This window comes from Dermacentor andersoni, chromosome 2 (genome assembly GCF_023375885.2).
Source record: "Dermacentor andersoni chromosome 2, qqDerAnde1_hic_scaffold, whole genome shotgun sequence".
Taxonomy (NCBI): domain Eukaryota; kingdom Metazoa; phylum Arthropoda; class Arachnida; order Ixodida; family Ixodidae; genus Dermacentor; species Dermacentor andersoni.
Genome location: NC_092815.1, coordinates 115,638,391 through 115,665,949, shown reverse-complemented (window position 1 = coordinate 115,665,949; position 27,559 = coordinate 115,638,391). Strand labels below are relative to the sequence as shown.

General features: G+C 43.3%; 2 long non-coding RNA genes across 2 annotated transcripts in view; one reads left to right on the top strand and one right to left on the bottom strand.

Annotated features, from left to right (window-relative positions):
• LOC140215947 (uncharacterized) overlaps positions 1-27,559 on the top strand; it is a 521,743-nt gene that overhangs the window by 295,642 nt on the left and 198,542 nt on the right. The window lies entirely within an intron of this gene.
• Positions 10,372-27,559, bottom strand: part of LOC129387540 (uncharacterized) — a 73,615-nt gene continuing 56,427 nt past the window's right edge. Inside the window, exon 3 of the long non-coding RNA XR_008614705.1 lies at positions 10,372-11,053. This is a non-coding gene — a long non-coding RNA (uncharacterized lncRNA). The remainder of the gene's footprint in view (positions 11,054-27,559) is intronic.

The following is a 27,559-nucleotide window of genomic DNA, read 5'->3' as shown; positions in this document are numbered from 1 at the left end:
ACAGAACTGCGCTTATATTTAGATAACGTTGTTGTGCTCTGTGCGCTGTAAATGTGGTAGTCTATGTCAGGTTTTCTCTCTCAGGACGTGCGCTTCGGCTGTTGCTTATGGTTTTGGTATAGGCACCACAGCGGCCGGAGATTTGGCAGTTATATATGATTATAGCCGCCTCATTTCGGGCCGGTGTGTACAGTGCTCACGGAATGAAACGCGACAGGGAGAATTTAGTAGAACCCTGCGTATGTGCGAAGTACTCAAGAGTACCATGTCATGTCGCTACCAATCTGGTCACCAAAGGTGACTCGGCCTCCGATCTAAGTGTACGCGCCAAAATTATGTCAATGTGTCACGAACTGCAGGCGGTGGAAATGAAAGTATGCGCATTAGTTAGGCATAAATTGACGCGCTTCATTCCGTGTGCACTGTACATGCGCTGGGGCGCTATAACGTAAAGCTATTCCAAACTTTTCTATTCCAATTCTGCAATCAGTCCTCCGCGATTGGTCAAAAACTTTTTTTGGACCACCCCCCTTCACCTGTCTGTCCCACGACGTCCCTAAAAGCGCGATAGCTCCCTATTTGATATGGCGTATACACACTCATTACGCATAATTTGACCGACCAAAAGAAATATAGTTAGCCCTCGGCTATTGCTAAAAAGTTTTCGGGCTGCACCCACTTCACCTGCCTGTCACGCGACGTCCCACAACCGTGAAAACTTACCGCGTCAAAGTGACCTGTACGCGTTAAAGATGCATTAACATGCCGAACAGAACTGAATTTTCTTCTGAATCGTCGCCGGCTGCCCCGTTCCCAAAGGAATAAAAGATGGCTGCCGCCAATCGCTCAGGCACTAGCTACTCGCACCTGCCGGAGAGCACGAGTTTATTTGCGTATAATGAAACTTTTTGCATTACCACGTAACCTTTTCGAGCACTTTCGGCAAGTTTACGACCTCATTCTGCCAAATATTCTTTGCTGAGGATTCGGTTTAGCGCCATTCTTAAGCTTCCGTTGCAGGCTGCTGCGATTTTCGACCAGCCACCGCAAGCTAAGGGAAGGAAAGTGGACCAATCGCAGAAGCTGGCCCCATCCTCTTCATCTGGTTATGTATTTTCAGTGCAGTGGCTCGGCCTCATCGAATCCCTCGCCACCTGAGCATGCTCCTCGCCTCTTGTCAGCCAATTAGATCAGATAAGCCTCTCAGTGTAGGCAATGTTATTCGTTTTCCAACCAAACAAAAGTGACATCCTATGAACGAGGAGAGCGTTTGATTGGTCTGTTCAAACAACCCTGCGGGTGATCGCCCGATGCCTGCGTCGGCGGTTATGCAAATTTGACGTCAGGAGATTAGAATAAAAAACATATTGGATGTTTTTACGTTATAGGGCCCCTGGTGCTACAAGCAAAACTCAAGTGCGATTGCGTCTGTTTTAGTAGGATTAACTAAACCGTTGCTAGATTACGATAGCGGATACTACTTCTTTACTAAAGTGACCGACTCAAGATTTTAACCTTATAATAATGCATTAGTTATATAAGAAACCTCTTTGGAAGGCCTGAGCTAACGCCTCTAGAAGGTTCTGGTTTGGCACGTGCGCGTAAGACCTTATAGGGGCGGCCGATGGCCGAAGGAACAGAACATGCATCGATCCATGCCTACGTGCCGACGAAACCGCGAATGTTCTGTGGACCGCCGCAGCCACTCTTTACAATGACGGTGGTTAGGAGGGTGTCCCAGAACGACGAGCAGTGACGCCTATGAAGCGAGCAAAATTTGACGGCTGCCTGTCGTGTGTGACGCAAGCGCCGAAAGCAGCATTTGGAAGGGTTTGGCGATTCTAGTGCACATCAGTTATTTGCTACTCTTCCTTCTCGTAAATATTTCGCGCCCTTTGCCATCCGCACACCTCCTTCCCCGTGCACGGCAGCCAACCTGGGGCCCTATAACGTAAAACTATTCCAATATGTTTATATTCCAATCTCCTGACGTCATATTTGCGTAACCAGTGGCGCAAGCACCGAGCGGTCACCCACAGGGTTGTCTGTACAGACCAATCAAACACTCTCCTCGTTCATAGGAGGTCACTTTTGTTTGCTTGAAAAACGAATAAGATTGCCTACACTGAGCGGCTTGTCGTATCTAATTGGTTGACAAGAGGCGAAGAGAACGCTGAAGTGGAGAGGGATCCGCTGGGGCAGAGCCAGTGCACTGAAAATCGATAACCGGATAAAGAGGGTGGTGCCAGGGTCTGCGATTGGTCGGCTTTCCCTTACTTAGCTTGTGGTGGCTGGTCGAAAATCGCGGCGGCATGCAACGGAAGCTTAAGAATGACGCTAAACTGACCCTCAGCGAAGAAGAGTTGGCAGAATGAGGTGGTAAACGTGCCGAAAGTGCTCGAAAACGTTACACTGCCACGCAAGAAGTTTTATTATACGCAAATACACTCATGCTCTCCGGCAGGTGCGAGTAGCCAGCGTCTCAGCGATCGGCGGCAGTCATGTTTTATTCCTTTCGGAACGGGGCAGCCTGCGGCTATTCCGAAGAAAATTCAGTTTTGTTCGGCATATTAATGCTTCTTTATCGCGTACGCGTCACTTTGACGCGGTGAGTTTGTGCGGTTTTGTGACGTCGCGTGACAGGCAGGTGAAGTGGGTGCAGCCCGAAAACTTTTTACGAATAGCCGAGGGCTAATGGCGAAGAGGGGTCTAATCAGAAATAACTGTTGTTCTTTTTTCTCTTAAATCATGCATAATCAGTGTGTACACATCATATCAGTTGGGGTTCTATCGCGGTTTTCGTGACGTCGCGTGATAGACAGGTGAAGTGGGGGGTGGTCGAAAAAAGTTTTGAATAATCGTGGAGGGCTGATAGCAGAATTGGAATAGAAAGGTTTGGAATAGTTTTACGTTATAGCGCCCCTGGCTCAATGTTTGTTAATCGCCTTGGTTTTCATTTATCTTTGTTATTTTAACTGCGGCGCTGTTGATTCAGGTGTTTATTCATACACGCCGCGTTTTATCGGGTGCTGATAAAATTCGAGTCCTATTTATGCATTTCTTAAACTTCATATCACCGAAAGCTTTCGTTGTTATAGTGGAATACATATTTAGAATGCAGATTTCATTGATAGATTGTTCCAAGATATAAAGGACTGAGTTAGAACTTAAGAAATCTGAAAGCTTTTGTTGTAAAGTGCGGTATCAAACCGCCGCGTCATGTGCGCGCTGTCACTGCGCAGGCGCCAAGTTCTTTTTCTATGTTCACTCCCCCTTTCCCCTTTACTTCATATATACGTGCATTAAACGCTTGTGCGTTGTTCTCGGCTAACCACTGGGTCGTCAACGTCTCCCTTCTTGCATGACGGCAGCTATACACCCTTAGCTGGGTAACCCTTAGTATAGGTGCACAAATTCGCATTTATAAGGTACATTGTAAATAATATATTATAAGTTACATTGTAACTAATACAAAATATAAGGTACATTGTAACCAATATAAAATAAAAGGTACATTGTTACCCTTGAAAAATATGCAGCTTTAGAGGTTACGCTGTACACCCTTAGCTGGGTAACCCTTAGTATAGGTGCACAAATTCGCGTTTATAAGGTACATTGTAAATAATATATTATAAGTTACATTGTAACTAATACAAAATATAAGGTACATTGTAACCAATATAAAATAAAAGGTACATTGTTACCCTTGAAAAATATGCAGCTTTAGAGGTTACGCTGTACACCCTTAGCTGGGTAACCCTTAGTATAGGTGCACGAATTCGCATTTATAAGGTACATTGTAACTAATATATTATAAGTTACATTGTAACTAATACAAAATATAAGGTACGTTGTAACCATTATATTACAAGGTACATTGTTACCCTTGAAAAATATGCAGCTTTAGAGGTTACGCAGTAGTCCTTTATTTTCTAAAAGCAAATGTAACCTCTAAAGGATGTGTTAAATTTAGGGGTTACTTCAGTAACTTATACGGATATTTTCTTCTTGATTGCATTCTATTTTTATAGCCAAATTAGAAAATTTGCACTGTTCCACTACAAGATATTGCCATCTCGAATTGGGGCGATGTTGTCATGCCTGCCAGCTGGCTATGTTCTCACCTCAGATTATAGTTATGCTGGTGTTTAAATTGCGGGACTATAAAAGAAGAGACCTTCACTGTCAATGCATTTCATTAAAGCTTTAAAGAGAGCATGTAATTTGCTCGGGTTGGTATCGACCCAAACATTTTTCTTTCAGTCCCATAATTCAAACTTCTACATGACAATCTGTGGCGAGAAGAAATCAGAGGCAACTGACAGGCATCACAATGTTGGCCCCATTCGAGATGCAGAACCTTTTCAATCATGACGCCATGATAGATTGTATAGGTTAGCTATAACAATACAGCGCAATCACAATAAAGACATCTGAATAAATAGCCGAAGTAACCCCTAAATTTAACATAGCCTTTGGGGGACAGTTCCTGCTTGACTGCCAATATAACTCAGCTGTAAGTTTCTAACATATACTGCCTCTGAGTTAATGTCCCTCTAAAATATGTGGAAGCCAAAAATACCTTCAGTTCCTAGAGTATTACATACTTGTGCAGAAAAGCCACTATTTATTAAAAATGCATCTTCCAAAGGCACAAAATTACTTGAAGTACACTCAATGAAGAAAAACACTTGGGGAAGCAACATATGCATGAGTATTGTAGATTGGCCATAATAATTTAGTTCAGGTGAGCAAAAGCATACTGCAAAGCGCTGCTGGCAATAATATTGTGACAATGAGTTGTTTTAATGTAGTTGAAGGCAATGTCATTATTTCACTTCCTAACTATGCACCTAGCCTTTGTAATAAGCTGTTCCCTTTAATATTCTGTGAATGTTCTCGAAAAATAAGTTGGAGTACTCTCAGGTACGAAATTCTTTATTACAAGTTTTTTGTTCAACAAGGTCTGATACAAAAATACCATCCATGAGACCTCTCATATACAGTCATTGAAGCACAATTGTGTGAAATGACAAACATCAGAATTGATGCTATTTAATAACTGCAATACTAGATTTCTGCACAGGCACAGAGATATACACCGATCTGCTCACTGAGCAAAGAGCAAATAGAGTGCATTACATTTTGCAAAACAACCATCTGCGTGGGTGAGTTAAATGCTTAAGCTATGTTTATAAGAAATTCTGAGGCCTATGAATACACAAATGAAATAAAATTAACCAGCCTTCACCACAAGGGAGAGGAACAAATGACTAGAGCAAGTAAATGCACTGCTTGTGACTAGAAGTAAACAATGTATGACGTGAAAAAAACAGCTGCTTATGGTGTAAGCCCCTCCCACCTTCGGAGCTAACCAACCGCATTGAAGTAAATCACACACTATGTTGTTTTTTTTCTTTCACTTCAGAGTTGGTGAAAAACACGGAAAGCAGCGCGAACAGCACTACTCCCTAGATTACATTTTTACTGCTTAGGAGCGCAAAGAGACGTTTCAGACGGGTAGAAAGCAGTCCTTTCACTAGCTTGTCTCCTGGCAGCACAACTTTTTGCACGAGAGCAAGCATTTGGTAAAATGCAAATGGATATTCTAGGTTCTTAACATAATATGCCAAAAGGCAAAAAATAAGTGCCCGTTGTATTTCAGACTTGGAGACAGTGATGACTTCGGCTTGGCTGCCAGCAAAAATACATATCTTGTCAGGAGCGCAGTGAATGTGAGGTGCTGTTACTTGGAGCTGATCAGCTGGCAATGCCATCTATGAAAAGAAATTAAAGATGACATAAACCACTGCCCGAAATTTATTTATGTAGTTTAGAACACGGCATGCATGTCGCATTTTCCCACATAATAAAACAAAGAGATGTACTAACAAGGGCAAAAGGAGAGAAGTCAGCTAGGAAAGCTGGCACTAGTAAACCGGGCAGGTGTGTTACTCACAGTCAACATGCATTGACTGTGCCTTAGTTTGGATTTCCTAACTCACTGAAAACAACTAACGCTCAAAACTCGCATCTGTAGCCTAGTGTAGGTTGAGCCACTTCCCCTGCGTTGTTTTCTTAATTGTTCGCATCTCTTACCAAAGTTTTCGTGGAAGAAATATCTCCACAAAAATAACGAATAAATTGCCTTCCTATCTGTTTAAACAATTTTATTCAGCCCAGGATATAAGCAGAACTTATTCATCTTCTGACATCTGTAGCCCATTATTTTAATGCTCGTAAATGAAAGGCAAGAAGAGGTCACACAACAAGCAACACAATGCACAAGATCTTCTCCCACGGCATAGATGTAAACCACATATCGGCACCATAAATGGCATATTAACCAATATATATATATATATATATATATATATATATATATATATATATATATATATATATATGTCGGACTGGTACTGGTAGTATAATAAAGAATATATAATATATATATATATAATATATAATATATATATATATATATATATATATATATATATATATATATATATATATATATATATATATATATATATATATATATATATATATATATATGTCGGACTGGTACTGGTAGTATAATAAAGAAAAAAGATGGTACGCCACACTGTTATTGCACAGTACATCTTCCGAACGTTTCGCTTTGACAAAGGCTGGTCCACCAGTCAAAATGTACGTCGCACTTTTTTTTTCTTTATACGCACTCATGTTCACTATACTGACGTCACTACATATAAACGATCTGTCCAGACCAACATTACTTGCAAGAAAACCTAAGCAACAACTATTACTATTAGAGCAAATTAAATCAATTTCATTTGATGCACATTAGGACACATGATTGTATCTGAGAGCTGATGAGAATCGTCGTAAAAAAGCAGGGCTGTTCAAGCAGCAGTACTTTCATATCGAATTCAAGTATAATAGAAAGATGAGCCCTGAATATAGAATCAAATCCATTATATATGCATGAACTAAAGTAAAGTGCGTAAATTGAGATTTTCTGTCATTTGGTTTCAAAGTTGTTGCAGTTGTCAGGATGACAAGCAACTTCAAAGAGAGGCACTAACTCAAATTCCTTTCATTTCTCAGGACACCTGCACTGTACCAGCATACCTCAGCTTATTCTGGAATATTGTGGTCACTCTGGTATACGCCTGCATTCTTTTCAGCAAAGATGCATCCCAACGACACCACACGAGCGGTAAATATCTCTGAACGGCAAACCGGCCTCCAGTGACGAAGAACGTCTGCCGCGCGAGAGGTGTCTAATGTAGACGGAAATTCGGCCGGCGCACCGTCCGCCGCCACAGCCACCTTGCCGCCTCACGACCGACGGGACAATCGACGACCGCGAAGCTGCGCGCCTCCGCCACCGGCAACGCGAACGTCGGCTACAGCTTCTGTTCCACGCAAATCCCCGCAAAATAATTTCCACTACATAAAGTGATGCGTACATTGTACATGTTACGCAAAACAATATCCACTGTCAAACGTTAAACACGAACGAGAGCACGGATACCTGTACAGCTCATCTGCACTGCACGGCTCCCGACGGCAGACGACGGGCGCGGCTGTGCTCGCATCACTGCCAACGTCGCCGCTAATATTAGCGTATTTTCTGCATTGCGTATAATTATTGCGAAGAGCGACAGCAACGGTATGAAATATAGCGGCTTGTGAGCGTCGGTGATTCATTCCGAAGCGCCATAAGCCTTCGCTTCGACGTGAACTGGAAAAGGCCTAGCGACGATATCGGCGCCGCCGAGCGATGAGCGGTGGTAAGGCTGCCGACGTTGCCAGAACGACCACTCCTCGGTCGCTACTTCGCTGTACGGATGCGACGCAAATGGGTCCCGGTAACATCATATGATCACATCCTATCTACGGCAAGTAAATCTCGCCGTTCGCGAGGAAAGCCGCCGTCGAACGGCGGCCCGCGAACGGCGCGCGGCGGCCTGCCGTGCCGGTAACGTGGACGAGCCTTAAAGTGTCGTTTTTGAGCGTGGAAGAAACACGGATGCATTTCCGCGCAAATTGCTGCTTACCCCTCTGCTTTCTCTCTCTTTTTTTTTTTGCACTTCCCTGACATATAATGAAAGAAAAGCTGCAGCCTAGCTATATGCTGAATACAGAGAAACCAGTACAATGCAAGAACACTTACCAAGTTCGTCTATTTTCCCATGCGATCCGGGGCTGTGGTCGCATAGTCACAGCGCATGTTCGCCGAAATGAGGACACTGAAGCGCTCACAGTCACAAAATGGCTCTTTGCAGCGGCCGCGCATTATCCCAAACAAGTCTCTGTTGGTCACTGCCATTGCCACTGACAAAATTGGCGCCGAAACTAGCAACAAAACGCACATACACAACTCACAACGCCATGTTTGCAACTACTTCCCGTCATGCAATGCTAAAACTATATACGGAAACGCGGAGAGATGACATAAAAACATGGCCGCTACTTCTGTACTGAAGTACAGTAACTGAAGCACGATTCGGACATTCTGATCCGGCTGCACATATTCAAACGAAAACAGGTTCGTTGAGGGTAAAACAAAAACACAAACTTATGGACATAGTGCGCTCTTGGAAACAATGCTGCTGCATTGAACAGAATTATTCTTTATAGCTATCATGGTGGTAGAACTTCAGCCAACTGTACTTTTCATCTGTCTACACGGCTCCGTGGTAATGGAGCGGCTGTATGCGGCTTTTCCGTGATGGGTTTGCTGCGCTGACATGCATTGGCGCGTTGCGTCAACCGTGTTGCTGCTGTACAATATAGGGAAATGTGGCGTGTTGCAGACGTTGACTCGTACCGTTGCTGAGTGCACAAAAAATAATGGGAGAAACGTGCCAAGCGTTTTAATGATTGCGTTTTGTTTGCTCCGAATTCGCACCTCGGCTGCAGAGATTGTTTGCTAAAATGCTCAGTTAATATATCTTCCGTTGGGGCAACACTCATTAATTTCTTTGGGCGCTTTCTAGGCAACGACGCATTGCGCTGGATGGCTGTAATATGAGGAAAATATTCGTACATCAGTCTGCGATTGAGCTTGCTGCACCCATGCACCCAACCAAATTCGCACTGAGTAAACACGGCAAAAGGCCCTTCCAGGTTCCTACCATATAATAATTACAACCATGCTTCTTTTTTCTCGCCTCATGAAAAAGGCAGAAGTGCCAGAGGAGCATTATTTTATCATGTTATAAGCTAAACGTATGTCAAAAGGGCTCCCCAATCCGTGAATGTGAGACCCATAAGAAACAACAAAAACACTTGCGGCGGCATGTGTCGGCAGCGGCATGCGACAGCAACGAGATAGATTTCTGCAGGACACATGTAGGGTCTGTGAAAAGCGCTAATTGTATATAATACTTGCTCAGTCGATTGTTGTACTTCCGGAATCGTCATTATTTTTGCAGAGCGTTCTTTTCCCGCGGCCTACTTCCGATATGCGGCTCTGCCGGCTCAATGAGTTATTTGCTCTCAGTCAAAATTTGCGACTGAACACCCGTACAAGTGCTTATCAAGTGAATCAACCATGTGTGCACGCAGGTAACTTATCCTGCGCTTTGTTAATGTGTAAATTGCGAACTTCCCCTCCCTATATAATGTCTCCGTGGGGTCTCGGTTAAGGGTTACTAAAATTCTATAGGTTACAATATAGAGGTTACATGCTGGCAGCAGATCAATGTAACTAATAAGCAGCACCCGTCTCGCTCAGTTTCGTCATTGTAACCCTTAGCATGAGCAATATAATGAAAACATCAAAAGGACGGGCGAAGTAACCGTCATTTTATTCGTTACTCATGTTTATAGGTATACTTATAGGTTACCGAGATTAGAGTGTATACGCTGCCGCTGCTATGTTACAGCTTTATTCACCACTTTATTCATGATTTTAAGGCAAAATAACGGGTTAGTTTTCTTGACGCAAACACAGCGAGAAAAGCCTTAAAGAGGAAAGTAATAGATGCTTCTGTGGCCGGCTTCAACAAGGTCATTTGTTCGTGTTAGATAACGAATATACGATACAGCCAAAAACATGGCTGGAGCTTTGTCAATACATTTCCAGGCGTAAGCTGAGATGCCTCAGCGCCTTCAGGTTGTTTTTCTGCGACTTATATTGTTTATAAATGAAAATATACAGTACTGAAAACGCCGAAGGTTTGTCGGAAGTGTTTTTTGCACTGGGCGCATCAATCATACGTTGTACGCATTCAATTTGCTTATTGAATCCAGATGGATGACAGATAAGAATTGCCTTTACTACTGTATCAACATTAGCGTTGCTTTTCTTCAAATGGATATGCACCCTATCTTGAAGGTCATTTATTTTATAACAAATACATAACCGCATTCTCAAATAGGCTGACCTTAGTATCGGCATTCATAAAATAGGGTCACTGTATAACTGATTTACCTTAACCCACTATGAATCTTTTTTTTACGTCTTATTGCGCAACGGCAGATTTACGGATTCAGCTTCCTTTTCGCTGTAATATAGTAAGCTAAATGGCTCACCTTCAGGTTTATTTGCCTAGTTATTCTCTGCATCTCTAATATTTGTGCGCACTCAGGTATTTGGCAAGAAATGTCGAATAAGCATACATATGTTGTACAGTATTTGTAATTTTGAAGCGAGCCCTCATGACAGAGCGTGTACATGCCGACGCAAGTTGGCTGGCACGCGCCATTACACGGCAAGGACACAGTCAGGACTGGCTACTCTTATGTAAATGCTCTTATTGTAAACCCTGGACTTTAATATTAATCCACCCGTTGTTGAGGCAGCAGCCAGGCATTCTTTTTCTTGGTTTGTTGATAGTCGTGAAAGCCAGGCTCAGCTGCTCCCATTTCAGAGTAATCCTGTGCTCATAATCTCATAACAGCGAACCTTCCACCAGAAAGATCATTATCGTCCTTTACAAGCATTCGGCAGGCTGTACTTTGGTGACGATGTCGAGCGTGCACGTCTGGTGAATCCAGGAGACTGGTTCCTCCTAACGCCACTCTACATATCTGCCTTAAGATCCTGGGTAGAACCCTGAAAAAAAAAAACACAGCGTTCCTTTATTCCTCAAACGTCAACATCTATGCTAGCTATCAGCCTTTCGAAACAAGTCTAGAAAGCGTTCATAAACGCACCCTATACTGACGAATATTGTTAAAGAAATGTTCCTTGCGAAATAAATAATTTTCATGTGGGATTGGAAGCTGCAGAGCTACATTCTAAGGGAAGACCTTAGAAATTTTCATTTTTGTCATCAGAGTAAAAAACATTAGACTTGTGATTTTCTTTCGCTTCTGATGCTGCTACCTGTCCATCCTATAGGCAGGTGCTACTTATTCCAACATATATGTGCCCGATACCGGCGGCGGAAAGTTCCGAGGTTCAAGCACACCTCAAGATTTTCATTACTAATTAAAAACTTGCTCTTTCTTCACTATTATCAGGTGCTAGAAGGAATAATAGACCAAATTAAAAGGCTTCACAAGGTCTGAAAACGTGTACGGTGCACAAGGCAGAAAAAAAAATTCAGATAGCAATGAATCATAAATAATACTGCGAGGTATACAAAGATGAGTATACAGCTCATGAATTGCCTAGCCCAAGAATAAATCATGTCCACATTCTTGAACGTACACATACGGCGTCCGCAGAGGAAGTGTACCGATGACACAATCATTATAGGCATCGATTATCACACCAGGTCGAGAACGACAATCAAAAGAAATATTCTAGTAAGCAGTGGTTCATTACACGCGTAATCACCCACCCATTTACTAACACCCATACGCACGCACAAAAATATGTTATAAGAACAGCGCTATATGAAGGAAAAATGCCATCAAAAAGCTATACAATACCAAAACGTACCCTTTAGTCAACGTTTTTAACAAAAGTATTACAGTTGTCTCCTCTAATACAAGAGGAAACATACCAGTAGTAAAATATTTGTTCTACATGGCTTTCTTGCACTCTTGGAACAAGCACCAGTAGTTTATGAAAATGAGGAGTTATTAATAGCAATAAATATCATCCTGTACTTTCCTTAAACAATAGGTGGGTCATCTTGGTGGAAAGCACCTTTCAAATCGACGTAATGCAAACTTTGTTTCATTGTGTCGATTCTACTTGAATTTCACGGTATGTAAGTGTTCCTCCTCTAAAACGGCATTTGCCGCTTATAGCACCAACATCTAGACTGGCAAATGTTTGCTTGAATCGGAGTTTATGATACGGCATTCCAGTGAGAAATCCCTCGAGCTTGTAACAAATAAATCCCAAAGTGTTTCTGAAGTGACTGCATAATGTGTAGATGATAGTTCCATATTGTGATTATATGTACGTGACCATATTATGCCCTTAAACTCATTTACCCCGTTGCCGTCAGCGAAACATAATATTATTGAAATCAATATTTTGATTAGGCGCCGTTTGTTCTTGATGACAAATTCAAGGCATTGGTTCAAAATTGACCCGACGTGGTTGTTTATTGGCTATGATGTATGGCTGCTGAGCACAAGGTCGCGGGATCGAATCCCGGCCACGGCGGCCGCATTTCGATGAGGGCGAAAACATCCGTTTTCTTAGAATTAGGTGCACGTTAAAGAATCGCAGGTGGTTGAAATTTCCGGAGTGCTCCACTACGGCGCGCCTCATAATCAGAAAGTAGTTTTCGCACGTAAAACACCATAATTAAACTTTTTTATTGGTCCACAAATAAACGAAAAATAAAATTCCATGGACTGCGCCCTATGCGTGTGATGGTTGCGGGTGTTATCAACCACCCGTTGGTGATAACGTTGGTGATGGACTGCAACACTTCACATAGATGCTTGCCGCAGCATTTGAGTGGAGGCTCTTCAAAGCTGGGAACAGCGTGGCAAACTGATATTAGTATGTAATGTTAGGATTTATTTCCAGGAAACAAAATACAGCATTACGAGCGAGACTGGGGAAAGTCGTGACATCTTGACCAGTCTCAATCCAATTAAAACAATAGGAGCAGCAGAGCGTATTCCCGGCTTCCCCCACAGCTTAGAATTCAAGCAATAATATTCAGGGCCATTACATGGAGAAGCGTTTGCGGGGCAGAAGCCCAGGACTACAGCACACCATATACGCGAAAAGTGAGAAGAAAAAGAAAGCAACATAGACAAAAAGGAATAAAATAGAACATCACCACCCGTTGGGAAGTAATAGTAGCGTAAGACTCGCATACGAAAGAAGAACACAAAAATATCTGGGACAGAAAAAAGATAGAATATTAGTTTTGTAAACAATAAGATTATTTATTTACCCCTGTTGCTTAGAGCGCTACATTAGCGTTTCGGAGTTAGCGTGTGAATGTGATATGCGTCAACACCTTGAATTTCTGGTATCGTGAGGAGTTTCGTGTATCTTCAAGTTAGACATACAAGTATAGTAGTTTACCCTCGTTTTCTGCAGATTTTTCATGTGCAAGTGCTTAACGATACTTTATAAAGGCCATAGTTTTGGCGGCTTAAGTTCATGAAGTAACGATGCTGATGAAAAATTGCCCTACTTGTTACAAATAGCGCAAATATGCTTCTTTTGAAGAATGTACAATCTGTTGATACTAGTTTCAAGAATCGTACTCCAGACGACATAATAATAGTTTAAATGGTTGAGAAAGTGAATTATATACCCATTATTTATTAGGTCTTATTAGGTCTTATTAGGACACAATGCCTCATGACCTCGAACGTACCGGAAACTTGGAAGAACGCTAACATAATCCTAATCCATAAGAAAGGGGACGCCAAAGACTTGAAAACTTATAGACCGATCAGCTTACTGTCCATTGCCTGCAAAGTATTTACTAAGGTAATCGCAAATAGAATCAGGAACACCTTAGACTTCTGTCAACCAAAGGACCAGGCAGGATTCCGTAAAGGCTACTCAACAATAGACCATATTCACAATATCAATCAAGTGATAGAGAAATGTGCAGAATATAACCAACCCTTATATATAGCTTTCATTGATTACGACAAAGCGTTTGATTCAGTCGAAACCTCAGCAGTCATGGAGGCCTTACGGAATCAGGGTGTAGATGAGCCATATGTAAAAATAATGGAAGATATCTATAGCGGCTCCACAGCCACCGTAGTCCTCCACAAAGAAAGCAACAAAATCCCAAAAAAGAAAGGCGTCAGACAGGGAGATACGATCTCTCCAATGCTATTCACAGCATGTTTACAGGAGGTATTCAGAGACCTGGAGTGGGAATAATTGGGGATAAAAGTTGATGGAGAATACCTTAGCAACTTGCGATTCGCTGATGATATTGCCTTGCTTAGTAACTCAGGAGACCAATTGAAATGCATGCTCACTGACCTGGAGAGGCAAAGCAGAAGGGTGGGTCTGAAAATTAATCTGCAGAAAACTAAAATAATGTTTAACAGTCTCGGAAGAGAACAGCAGTTTACGATAGGTAGCGAGGCACTGGAAGTGGTAAGGGAATACATCTACTTAGGGCAGGTAGTGACCCCGGATCCAGATCATGAGACTGAAATAACCAGAAGAATAAGAATGGGCTGGGGTGCGTTTGGCAGGCATTCTCAAATCATGAACAGCAGGTTGCCACTATCCCTCAAGAGGAAAGTGTATAACAGCTGTGTGTTACCAGTACTCACATATGGGGCAGAAACCTGGAGGCTTACGAAAAGGGTTCTGCGGAAATTGAGGACGACGCAACGAGCTATGGAAAGAAGAATGATGGGTGTAACGTTAAGGGATAAGAAAAGAGCAGATTGGGTGAGGGAACAAACGTGGGTAAATGACATCTTAGTTGAAATCACGAAAAAGAAATGGGGCATGGGCCGGACATGTAATGATGAGGGAAGATAACCGATGGTCATTAAGGGTTACGGACTGGATTCCAAGGGAAGGGAAGCGTAGCAGGGGGCGGCAGAAAGTTAGGTGGGCGGATGACATTACGACGTTTGCAGGGACAACATGGCCACAATTAGTACATGACTGGGGTAGTTGGAGAAGTATGGGAGAGGCCTTTGCCCTGCAGTGGGCGTAACTAGGCTGATGGTGATGATGATGATTTATTAGGTCTAGAGATGCACTTTAGGCATCAAAGAATTCCGTTGATTTGTGACTGCTCACTTGAAAGAAAGAGAGAGAGAGAGAAAGGCAAGGGAAAGGCAGGGAGGTTACCCGGAGATTATCTTCGATTGGCTACCCTGTATCGGGGAGGGAGAAAGCGATGCGATAAATGTGAGAAAAAACACGGAAATAAAAGAAAAGAAAAAAAAAGACACGATACAGAACTGTTCCTGTAAGCGCTGTCACGCAGTCTGCAAAGGCGTTGCATACTCACTTCCAAGAAAATGTATGTGGCCATGCCCGACCATGGTATGATAAAGAAATACACTTACAGATTTTACCGTATTTACAAGCTCAAGTTTAGAGTGGTTTGTTGCTAAATCTTGGCCTAAGTTGCTGTATATATCTCTAGTGAGAAGTATTACCACTTTAATTTATTAGTCAAACGGTTATAAACTGACCATTTCTGCAGTTTATTCAAAACTCCATTAGCTATTGAAACCAGCACAGCAGAGCTGCTAGTTGAAAAAAATGCCATATTTTCATCACAATAGACCGCATAGTGTAACCCCGTCAATGAATACCAGATTGTTAGCGAATATATTCAAAAGAAGAAGCCCCAGACTACTTTCCCGTGCTACACCTAAAATAATCGAACGATGTTTATATTTAAATCAATTTGACCTATATTAGACCTAATCTAGTGAAGTGCCAGCCACGTATACCATAGTGGTGTAGATTATAGTGATCAAAAGATAATGACTTCAAAAATCGAAAGGTTTTGAGAAATTTCCAATAGCTTTCAAAGTAAGCAAACGTTGCTCAAAATTCTTTTTCATAGAAATCATAGCAAGCTGCATTGACGTGGTTTTGAGGGAAGCGTAGTGTGTGTGCGTGTGTGCGTGTGTGCGTGTGTGCGTGCGTGCGTGTGTGCGTGTGTGCGTGCGTGCGTGTGTGCGTGCGTGCGTGTGTGCGTGCGTGCGTGCGTGCGTGTGTGCGTGTGTGCGTGCGTGTGTGCGTGTGTGTGTGTGTGTGTGTGTGTGTGTGTGTGTGTGTGTGTGTGTGTGAAAAGCTTTATTATAATAAGGTCCGGAGGCTTTAATTTTCAAGCCGAGGCGAGCCGCTCCCACGTCGGCACTGTCAGGCCAAGCCCTTCGGGCATCACGGGCCCTCATGGACGTCCCTTAGTTGGTCTTGATCGATGGGCTTTGAATCCTTTTTTCCCACTGTGTCCATTCTTCAACGAAGTTTGGGAGAGTCGCAGGACACCCCGCCAGCATATGTCTGATACCAATGATGCCCTTACAATCGTTACAGTTCATCTTAATCTCCCTCTCTAGATATATTTTATTAATGGTGTACGGCGTGGGATATGTAGCTGTTTGCAATAAGCGCAGTGACATTGCCTGAGCCCTGTTCAGTTTTCAATGTGGCAATGAGAATTGCCTGCCTCCTAAATAGAAATGTTTGGTAATGTCATGGTAAGTTATTAAATGGTCACTAGATTCCCTGGCTTCATGGTGAACGGCTCGGTTGTGACTGTCACGGTTAGCAAGTCCTTGCTGCAAGTCACGAGAAACCTGATTGAGGCTTACCCGTGTCTCGGCGACTTTCCCCATATGCGCTGGAAACCATCGGATTTAGTTCTCATAATCCCAATTTTTTCAAAAAGTTTGGCTGCAACTTCAGCTACGTAGTCGTTATCAAAACCCTTCATAGCAACTTTTGAATCGCTGTAAATGCAGGCCCACTTATTACTCCTGATGGCTAGAACAAATGCCGCTTGTTCCGCCACCATGGGGTCCTTGGTACAAATAGTGACAGCGTCTTGCACCTTCCCTTGAGAATTCGATACAATGGCGGTATATCCTTCTTTAGCTTTCACCCAGGCAGCACCAACTATAGCTGCCAGTTGGTTCTGATGCTCTATTTCCTGCAAGAGTGTTTAGCTCTTGCCTTTCTCTTTTTGATACTATACTCTGGATGCATTTTTCTGGAGAGAGGGTTGGTTCTGATTTTATCCTTAACTTCAGTCCTTAATTCTACTTCAGCCTCTATTAGGCTCTTTGATCTATTCAGTTCTACGCCTATTGTCTGTAACACGTTCCTGCCTGCTCAGGTTTTTGTCAATCTTTCGTGTTGCGCTAGCTATTGGGCTTCCGCAATTTCTTCCATTGTGTTGTGCCCCCCTAGGCTCATGAGTTCGTCGGTTCCAGCGTTACTCGTTATCACTAGGGCTACTTTGACAAACTTCCTCAGCATCACATAAAGTTGGCTAAGTTCTGCCTGCTTCTATTTGAATAATCCAGCCACATAAGTGAAGTGAAAGAGAGAAAAGGCGTGTATTAGCCTCAAAGTGCTGTCTTCCCCTAAGCCTCTGTGTCTATTGATAATTCTCCTGAGTAACCTAATGACTTCATCTGTTTTATTCGAGATATGCTGTATTGTTGTCTCGTTGGCATTGTTTTTTTCTATGTGATACCCAAGAACCTTGATTTTTTTTCAGCTAGCCTGATTGCGGATTCTTCATGAGTGTATGAGCACACTTTTGGCTCATCTTCAGGATTGCAACCTCTTGATTTACGACCTTTTCTGTGATGTTCAATGAACAAGAGTTCTGATTTGGTTGCGGAGCATTCCAACCCCATGTCTTTCAATGAGTTCCTTACAACATATAAACTTTCCTGTAATCTGGTCTCTGTCTGTCCTACATTACCCTCGGTACTCCATATGATTATGTCATCGGCATAAACCCTCAATTTGCTCTAAATTTCTTGCAACCTTGGACATTGCTAAATTGAATAGCACGGGTGACAGCACAGCCCTTTCTGGAGTGACCCTATTTCCCAAATTCCTAGCTTCTGATTTAAGCTCTCCTAGCTGTGCAGTTCTGTTTCTAAGAAAGTCATTATGCATGTTAAAAAGTATTTTACCTAACCCCATCTCCGAGAGAACGTTAAGTATTGCCTTATGCTGTATACGATCGAAACCTCTTTCCACATCCAATCCCAAAAGAGCTTTCGTATGCGCTGGGCTGGCGCGTATAGGTTGGTGTTTGATCAGTAGCATAGCAACCTGGGTTGACAGCCTGGGAAGAAAACCGATCAAGTTGTATGGGAGGATGTCGTTCTGCTCAACGTATTTCGCGAACCGATTAAGGATGACATGTTCCATAGCTTTGCCTAAACATGACGTTAAGGAAATAGGACGGAGGTGGTCCAGAGTGAGTTGTTTGCCTGGGTTTCGTAGGAGAATAGTATGGGCCACCCTCCTTTCCTCTGCGTATACCCCTTTCCTCCAACATTCATTGAAATGTTCAGTTGGATAAGAAATCGATTCGTCATCTAGATTTCTTTATTTCTTGTTAGTTATTCCGTCAAGTCCAGCAGCTGATTTCCCATTCAGATTGCGAAGCGTAGTGGTGTTTCATTGTTAAACTGGGCTTGTTGCGAAGATCGGCGATTCTGCCAATCATATTTCTTTTTTCAAGACCTCGAAGAATATAGGGAGCACTGACACAGGCCTATAATTTGATAGTCCAGTTTTGTGACATTTTCAAACGTTTTAACCATTTTCGCCATCTGGATTTCGTCATTTGGATGTGAACTGATAAACTAAGCCATTCGCTATAAACAAGGAATAACGACCACTTTTCCTATCAGTTCGGTTTACTGAAAACTACTGTACGCCTCTATGCGCGAAATATTAGCTTCGGAGACAAACCAGAGTTTGGTAAATATCGAGATGTTGAAGCTGAAAGCCAAGCCACAATCACGAAAATATAAGAGATCACAGTACTTATTCCTTTTAGATCTGAAGCAAGATTGAATAAATTTGCAAAGCGGTTAAGGTTGCCCGCTCATGTATTCGTTCATTTAGATACAGTTTTGCATAGGAAATTCTTAAGTACATATTGAGTCGAAGTAATGATTAGCGGAATACGACCACGTAGACAGTTTAATACTTACCTTTTCCATGCGAAACTCTGTTGACTCTACAGGGTGTTTCTTTTTAGGTGCCCCGAATATTTTATAATATTGGCTATGGCAAATAGTACAATTCTAACCCTTGATATAAATTACTTGGTGAGACGGCCATTACTTCTACGTGAAATCAAAATGGTCAGTGTAATAAATAATTTAATTACGCTAATTCACTTTTTGAACTAATGAAACTTGCGCCAGATATTTCGATCTACGAATTATAGCCGTCGGGTTCGCACTTCGTATTCATTTGGAACGAATTCCCTGGACAGCACCACATCCAAGATAGTCACTTTCAAAGTGTCCGTCAATATGCACAGATGTTTCAGTTACTTTTGTGCTTCAAATGCATGAAATTGTGGCTTCCTAAAAAAGTAACTGGAACGCCAATGCATTTCATCGGACACATTGAAAATCAATATTTCGGAAGTGGTGCTGTTCAGAGAATTCGTTCCAAGCCGGTACGCCGTGCGAACTCAGCGTCTATAATTCGTAGATTGATATATGTGGCGTGTACGTAATTAAAAAGTTAAATAGCATTATTACCTTAAATATTCAATTGAAAATGTTTATTTCAGCTAAAAGTAATGGCCTCCTCATCGAGTAATTCAGATCAAAGGCTGAAATGCTCCTATCTGCCTGTATATGTGTACATAGATTCTTGATGACAAATACAAACAAAACAAAGAAAAATAATTTGGGTCAGCCTGCTGTAAACGATAAAGCGAGTTGTGCAGCAAGAAATTGAGCCGCTTATTACGCATACAGTAGAGTTTTCTTTAAATTTTGCCTTTTAGACGGGTCAGGAAAATTGAACTTTAAAGTACAGCAGTTGTATTGCTTACAACCGCCATATTGAAGCTGCTTTTTTGAAACAATTATTTGTGACAAGAGGGAGCAAAACTAGGTGTAAGTTAGAGTTTCGGCTGGCCGCTTGTCGGACAGGTGTCTCGCACTCTATCGACGTGACATTGTAAACAGTCTTAAACAGAATAATGACAACAAGAAAACGTGAGCCACTTTCACTGCTCATTTGTAAAGTACAGTGGTTACTGCTGGAACGACAGGGGAATTTGACACCAGCGTCATAGAGCGAGCCATGTCACCGTGCCGTGACACTTTTCTTGGTCGCAGAACCTGATCTTTGTTTAGCGTCTATGGAAGCCGGCGACATGCATATACATAAAAATGAATAAGATGAGCGTGACAGCAGTGTTTCTGTGTGAGTATGCATTCATCTTGCTTACCCGCCGTGCCTGCTTAGTGGCTATGGTGTTGGGATGCTAAGCACGAGGTCGCGAAATGCGAGAACACCCGTGTACATAGATTTAGGTGCACGGTAAACAACCCAGGTGGTTGAAATTTCCGGATCCTCCCCCCCCCCCCCCCCCCCCCCCCCCCAGTACAACGCGCCTCATAATCAGAAAGTGGTTTTGGCACATACAACCCCATTATTTTTTTAATCGGCTTGCTTCCGTGCATGAGGGCTTGCTTCCATGTTCTCTTACTAATTTCGTTGATCTATCCCTTTAGCTTTTGGCTCTTTTACGTGATCAGTCACTGCGTGTCTTTCATTCACCGACGTTCCCACGCGCGCCTGAGCGTGAAAGTTTATGTGCTCACTCACTCACTCACTCACTCACTCACTCACTCACTCACTCACTCACTCACTCACTCACTCACTCACTCACTCACTCACTCACTCACTCACTCACTCAATTTCAATATAGGAGCCACAGTCCGTCGTGTACGTGCTGTGGCTCTTGTGAGACACTTGAACACCTTATATTGTAGTGTCCCGCACTCGTCACACAACGTGCATTGCTAATTAAGGAATATGGACTGATTGGACTCAAGTGTACGACCCTTGACGATGGCCTGTTTCTGAGAGGGAGTGCTGCCCAACGCTACCAAAGCCTCGCTAACTTTAATGCAGGAAACTGATTTGGCCTCCCGTTAATAGACATTCTTTTTGTTTTCCTAATTCCCTTTGTCCATGTCTCTGTCATTTGTTTATTTTCTAGTTTCCTTTCAATTTCTTTGTTTCCTATCTTCTCCTTTTCACCTATTTTATTTCCCTCCTCCCAAAAGAATAGGCACGCGTCGTGCCCCACTCGGTGGCAGTTGTCAGTTTGCTCCCTCGCTGTTTTGTTCATCTGCTTGTATGTTTTCATATCTAATAATAATAATAATAATAATAATAATAATAATAATAATGTCGCACTTTCGTGCGACATTTGTGGCTGTGATGAGTCTATCAAACATCTCCTCTACATCTATTCCCGTTACGACGACCGACACCTTATACGCCGCACAAGGTTAGATGCCATAGATCATTCTTGGTTAAAAACATGCTTGGACACTGACCACATCGTCGAAAACACAGGAAGTGATACATGCATTACTACAATTTCTTAAGCCCATAGACCTCAGTGAACTACTTAAGTTTCACCGTGCGTCTCCGGCTGAACGTACTCTGTCAGTTTTATCCAACTTCTTTTATGCCTTTACGCTTTATGCCTTTGTGTTCAGTAGCAAAGCAGACGCGTGCCTGGTTGAGCTCCATGCCTTTATTTCTTTTCTGTATATATTCGTCACAAATGCCCAACGTGCACATAAGCGCTCCAAGATCAACGGCATGTATTCCGGTTCTAACACAAATTATTGTCCAATCGTGAGTTGTCTAGTTCAGTTTCGGTTCAGTTTTCTGTGAACCAACCAGACCATGCAACATTGAGAGCTCTGAAAATCGGTAGTGGCACTATTTGATCGACTCCGGCTACCAAAGCACATTATCTAGCACTATGTCAGGAGTGTAATGGAATCAGATACAAAGAACATCCTACAGAACACTGGAATATTAGCAACTGGCGACTAGCGAAAATATCGAACTAAATATCAGCACGTTATCCTGGTAGGAGAGACGAATGAATGAATTTATATGGTTTTAGATGCGATAACCATGATATGATTATGAGGCACACCGTAGTGGGGGACTGCGGATTAATTTTGACCACCAGGGCATCATTAACGCGCCCCCCAATGCACTGGACACGGGTGTTTTTGCATTTCGCCACCATCAAACCGTGGCCACCGCGGCTGGAATTTCATCCCGCCACCTCGTGCTTGGCAGCGTAACACCATAGCCACTAAGCCACCGCGGCGGGTTCTGGTAAGATAGCTCCGCTATTCTGGTAAGAGGAGGTACCAATCGGACAAGGTGTGCGTATTCTATTCTATTTGTATGGGTTAGCTCGACTGAAAAGTGTCCAAAAACTAAATTGCCTCGCGTGGAATGTCTCTTTAAAGGTGTTCAGCAGCAACCTGGTATAACGAACTTTCTATTTACGTAGGCACGTTCATGTGTACTGCCGCAAATGACCGTGCTGGGGCGCTAAAAAGGCGAACTGTCTTTTTTTTTCAGCCCATAGACATAGAAGAATCCGGAGTTACTAGTGAACTGCATTGCCTTGAGAGCAAGTCTGAAAGCACCTATACTATAATCTCCGCATAAAGATAAAAAAATTCACCAGTTTTTTTTTACTTCTTGATCTGAGCGGTACCTTGTACAAAAAGTTTAGGCCCACCTCTCACCAACCCTACTCAAATAGCGACTAAATAGACATGTTTTATTACACAGTTTCGCACGATCTGATCACACTTCATTAAGTTTCTGCCGCGTTCAACGTCGACTTGTTAGCGCGGCGAAAGTGAGCATACAATTGTGGCTAAATCATAGGTTGCATACCGAAGTAAGTAAAAAATGCATCTAACCGCAAAAACATATGTTAGCGCTCGAGAGTCTCATCCCGTGCGCGCTGGTTCGTCGAGTATTGACTACTCGTGTAGCAGCGATTGCGAATTTCTATATAGAGCGTCTCTCACCTGTTCTAAAGAAACGTATCCTGTATGCAAGCACACCGCTAAAAAAGCCGGCTCGCAGAGAGAGTGAAAGGAACAGGCCGCGACCGGACAGTTTTCTAGAGAAAGACGGAGAGCAAAAAAAAGCTTGTCCCGGGGTGTATACGTGATTATGTAACTCCTGTGAGCAGTCTATGTGCCTCGAATATATTAGGCGTATTCACTCGCCGAGAGTTACAAGCGGAACGTGTACTGTGCACAGCCGTTTAATTAAACTGAGCTTCACCGATGCGAAACGCGTCACGGGTTGCTGGCTTTACAGTAGCTCGCTTCACAGGCGACTGTGTAGCAAGTGGCGAACCCTTTCAGTTATTCGCAATGTAGTAAAAAAAGGAAGGGGGGGGGGGGTATCAGTGAACTAGAGACTCACGTCGCTGCGTAAGATCGCCAACGATGTCTGTAACTCGTGTTCACGAGGTGCACGGACAACGCTCTTTGAGTCCTGGGAAATTTATGGTGGCTCCGCTACGGACCCGGCCACGCGCAAGCAGTCTTCTTTCCTCATTAAAGCAGACCAGATTGCGTGTGTGAGATTTGCGATGGTGCGTGACATGCAACGGATCCCGCGTTTGCGAGGCATTAGTTGCACTGAAGCACGTGGAAGGCCTGGACGGTAACGAATGTATTAACGTTCGTCTTCAAAATTACCTTGCTGTTTGAATTTTCGGCGTTAGAAGACAGTTCACGCATGCCGTAAGTTCTACTCCAGCTCAGCCAAAAATAGATACCGTCTACCGACCGTGAGGAGTGGGCTGTTAGGAGGCGTTGAAAAAATATGTGTACGCTATAAAGCAAGGACATAATATATTGATGCCCACATTTTCTTGCGCTGTGTACGGCAAATTAGGGTAGTACAAACGGGCACAAAAAAGCGCAAACGACCAAGTGATATATTATTAGATGATATCACATATTTGAATGTGGACAAGCCGATACATTGCGACGGTGTGAAAAACTATGTTTGGAAAACTAATTAATAGACTCTTTGATCTAAATATAGCCTCACATTTTCTTCAAATTACTAGACATGCACGAGCATCTCTTGCGAACCTAATTTCAACATCAGTGAGCCTGACAGAAGGCGTACAATCTTCTTCTTTTTTTCCGGAGATAAATGGCGTTGTCATATATAACAGTGCGCAAGTAAAACAAATATTGAATTATGAAAGACGTAGCTTAGATCTGAGATCAAGAAAGCCTCCAAGTGCTGGGAGAAATTTCGGTTTTCAGCCCACAATGTGTGCCGTGCGGACATAGCAAGTTACAATTTATGTATTCGGTTCACTGAAACTCGTAATAACCCGCCGTGGTTGCTTAGTGGCTATGGTGTTGCGCTGCTTAGCACGAGGCCGTGGGATCGAATGCCGGTTCCGGCGGCCGCATTTCGATGGGGGCGAAATGCGAGAACACCCGTGTACTGAGATTTAGATGCACGTTAAAGAACCCCAGGTGGCCCAAATTTCCGGAGGCCCCCACTACGGCGTGCCTCATAATCAGGTCATGGTTTTGGCACGTAAAACCCCATAATGCAAACTCATGATAAAACCATAAAACAACTTCCCTTCGTTTATTAAGAATTAATTCTTAATGGGTGGTGCCAAGAATACGACTTTTATTCATTGCCAGGGGCGCTATAACGTAAAACTATTCCAAACGTTTCTATTCCAATTCTGCAATCAGCTCACCGCGATTGGTCAAAAACTTTTTTGGCCCACCCCCACTTCAGCTGTCTGTCACGCCACGTCACGAAAACCGCGATAGCTCCCCAACTGATATGACGTGTACACACTGATTATGCATAATTTGACCGAACAAAACCAAAATAGTTATTTCTGATTCGATGCCTTTTTGCCATTAGCCCTCAGCTATTGGTCAAAAGCTTTCGGGCTGCACCCACTTCACCTGCCTCTTACGCGACGTTACAAAACCGCAAGAACTTACCGCGTGAAAGTGACGCGTACCCGTTAAAGATGCATTAACATGCCGAACAAAACTCAACTTTCTTCTGAATAGCGGCAGGCTGCCCCATTCCGAAAGGAATAAAAGATGGTTGCCGCCGATCGCTCCGGCACTGGCTACTCGCCCCTGCCGGAGAGCATGGCTTTATTTGCGTGTAATAAAACTTTTTGCGTGGCCGTGTAACGTTTTCGAGAACTTTCGGCAGGTTTACGACCTCGTTCTGCCAACTCTTCTTTGCTGAGGATCCGTTTTAGCGACATTCTTAAGCTTCCATTGCATGCCGCCGCGATTGTCGACGAGCCACCGCAAGCTAAGTAAGAGAAAGCTGACCAATCGCAGACGCCGGCACCACCCTCTTAATACTGTTATCGATATTCCGTGCAGTGGCTCGGCCCCATCAAATCCCTCTCCACTTGAGCATGCTCCACGCCTCTTGTGAGCCAATTAGATAAGACAAGACGCTCAGTGCAGGCAATGTTATTCGTTTTTCAAGCAAACAAAAGTGACCTCCTATGAAGAAGGGGATCATTTGATTGGTCTTTTCAGACAGCCCTGCGGGTGACCACCCGATGCTTGCGTCGGGGGTTACGCAAATTTGACGTCAGGAGATTGGAATAAAAACATATTGGAATAGTTTTACGTTATACGGCCCCAGGTTGAAAGTGTGTTTCACGGCTAGTGTGTAGTACCGTTGAATGCTTTACATGATATTACAAATGTATATAACAGCAGTCTACATATAAGGCATATAGCAATGCTAAGAAACACGTTATCTCGAAAATAATAGCACACTAGCACGTCTAATTTTCTTGTCCCATACACTCTTTCTAGGCGTCAATAAAATTGAAACAGTCATGTCAGAGAGGCAATGCCCTAAAGTTAATGTTATGTTGTAGCTACATTTGAAGGACATTTGCCCCCAATTCGTGCTTTAATATCAATTTCATTTCAATGAGTAAAGCATCTATTTAAGACTGACATTTATAACAACATTAGGGTTAGCCCCAGGAGCACACCGTTTCATGGGTTTATATGATGCTTATAACTGTTTTGTAACACGGAAACAAATGATAGCTGATTCGATGCAAAAACTAGTAGTAATGCATTAAAGAGAAGCTGAAGAGTCTGTCGAATTCAATAAGACGCTCATATACGGATGCGGGAACCTTATAAACCATGTAGATAAAATTTGGGTTTTTTTTTCAATTAGGAGCGACGTAATCGTCGGTTGAAATCGCGCTGTAGCTCCGCCCCCGTCGGATGCCGCGCGCTGCTGCTGACGCTGACGATGCGAGCGGAGACCGGAAACCGCGGTGTTGTGACGTCAACTCTAGTGTTTCGTTCCTTCGCAGCGTCCACCACCGTGCCTGACCGCGCTTGTTTCTGCGTGCGTGCCATCGTAATCTGCTTCGATCGACCCTGCATTCCTTTGTTGGTGCGTCTGCGTGTATGTAGAGTGGTAGTCAACGTGCGTGGTAGTCAACGTGAGTGGTAATCAACGTGAGTGGTAGTCAACGTGGTAGTCAACAGATGAAGGTCACTACACGTACTGCATGAACCGGGAAGCTTTTCACGCGTTTAAACCGTCTTTGTAGATTGCTGACAGCTTTGGACAGCGCACGAATGCCGACGATCGCATCCCCGCTTGCGTTCCACGAGGAGGCATGCAGGAACACAACACTACAGTTGTTTGACCGGAAACGAGCTCACTAGATCGGCGAAAGATCGGCGAGATCACTAGATCGCTTTGCAAAAAACATACTCACCAAAGAGCATTTCCAACACGAGGAGATCCCAAGACTTTGCTTTCGTTCGCGTCGAAAGCACTGCTCGCACCAGCATCGTTTGCTTCTTCGAGAGGCCGGCTGTTCGCAATCGGCTCGTACATGTAGGGAGTAACGCCGAACTCCTCAGAAAAACGCAGTCTCTCTAAATTTTCCATTACCGTCTCAGAAAAACAGCACCAAACTACCTAGTACTGCGCTTCATGTGTAGCGGCAGCGGTCGGTTACTAGTGTTGACGTCACGAGGCGCCCGACCAATCACAGGCGGAAACGAGACGCGCGAGCTGGGCGTGTCCGCTGCTGCACTTTTCGTCGAAATAAAATGTATTTGCGCTTTCTTTTGCTCAATTTCGATCCGATATTCAAATTCGGAGCGTTGAAACCCATTTTGTACAGATGTTCACTCATTTTTTCTGGAAAACCTTTCAGCTTCCCTTTAAGACCTGTTATGGTTACTGATACTCAAGGCGTCTTTTGAGTGCATGCTAATATCTGTGGATCGGTTGAAGAAAGAAGTTTGAATAAAAAGGTGATATCGGCCATAATTATCCCTTTTTGTATAAAAATCCACAAGTGAGCTTGTACATTTGGACGAAGGAAGAAAGTCTGTGTTCATTTGCATAGCCACTAAAAGAGCCGCGCCAAAGCTGAAGAACCAGGCTGCTGCTCAGCTGGGTTGCGTCGTTGCAGTTTATCGTTATGCATGAGAAATATGGGCCCTTAAATTTTAGGTTGACTTGACACAGGAACAACACCGACAACGTTTTCTTGGCAGCTCATTCATTGAAAACCGGCTGCCTACACTTACGTGCCGGTAA